The sequence below is a fragment of the Mustelus asterias genome, chromosome 7 (genome assembly GCF_964213995.1).
Source record: "Mustelus asterias chromosome 7, sMusAst1.hap1.1, whole genome shotgun sequence".
NCBI classification, from domain to species: Eukaryota; Metazoa; Chordata; class Chondrichthyes; order Carcharhiniformes; family Triakidae; genus Mustelus; species Mustelus asterias.
Genome location: NC_135807.1, coordinates 113,870,246 through 113,871,564, shown reverse-complemented (window position 1 = coordinate 113,871,564; position 1,319 = coordinate 113,870,246). Strand labels below are relative to the sequence as shown.

The window sequence follows — 1,319 nt, the reverse complement described above, 5'->3', positions numbered from 1 at the left end:
CTCGCTGCTCGGCCTTTTGGCTAAGATCAAGTGTAGTATCTGTTCTTATCTCGGCCTTTTGGCTAAGATCAAGTGTATGCGGATGCTGCACTTGGTTGAGGTCACTAGGTTACATTTAAGCTTCATTTTCATGTGAAGCAATTTTTAAAAGCGGCATCTCGGCCTTTTGGCTAAGATGCAAATGAGATCAAGCCTTGGAGGAGGAAGACCTGCGCCTACTCCAATCAGCTTGGCTCATGTAGATCAGGCCCAAGACAGGGGTTGCAGACCCTGTCTTGTCAGCTTGGATCGGGAATGTCTCAACTTGTTGAGACTCTGAATTGGACTTGATTTGATTGAATTGGAAAAGTATATTAAAAAAATGTATCTTTTTCTCTCCAAAGTCTTTGAATGAGTTTGCCAATCCAAATCTATGCCATCTTTCCAAAATCGCCATTTTTGAATCACTCTCATCAAGTTTCTGCTCCTACCCAGTACTGAGATGGCTCTTAACAAAGTCACAAATGGCATCCTATATCTTTCTGTGCCAAAGCTGAATTATTGCTCCTTATTCGTCTTGACCCAGTTGACCACACCAGCCTTCTTCAATCTCTCTCCCAGTCGTGCAGTTGGGTGGAACTAACCTCATCTGGCTTCATTCCTATCCATCCAATCATAGCTACAGAACCATTTGCAATGATTTCTCTTCTCACTCCTGCAACATTACTTCTGGTGACTCCCATGGATCTATCCTTGGCTCTCTCCTTCCTATTTCTCATTAACATGAAAACAGAGTATCAGTTTATTTGTGTAAGTTGACAACACCTGTTCCTTCTCACTCCCACCTCTCTCGACTCATCCATGGTCTCCCATTACTAAGCTGCTTTTTTGACATGATGCAGGTGAACAGAAATTTTCTCCAATTAAATTTTGGGGAAGGACATGGTACCCAAGAACAACCTATTTCCACCATTGTAACTTTGCCTGACTCCTCTCCTGTGTTAGGGGCAAGATAAGAAACTTCAAGATATGTTATGAAGTTAGCCTACACCCCAACTTAATTTATTTATTCTTATTCATTTATGGGATATGGGTGTTGCTGGCTGGCCAGCATTCATTGTCCATCCCCGGTGCCTTTTTTCAGAGGGCAGTTGAAAGTCAACCACATTGTTGTGGCTCTGGAGTCGCATGTAGGCCAGATCGGGTAATGATGGCAGATTTCCTTGCCTAAAGGAGATTAGTGAACTAGATGGCTTTTCCAACAGCGACTATGGTTTCATGGTCATCCTACATTCTTAATTCCAGATATTTGTTATTGAATTCAAATTCCACCATCTGCC

General features: G+C 42.5%; 1 pseudogene; it reads left to right on the top strand.

The window, feature by feature from the left end:
• LOC144496237 (U2 spliceosomal RNA) lies at window positions 1-146 on the top strand (annotated as a pseudogene).
• The last annotated feature ends 1,173 nt before the right edge of the window (window positions 147-1,319 follow it).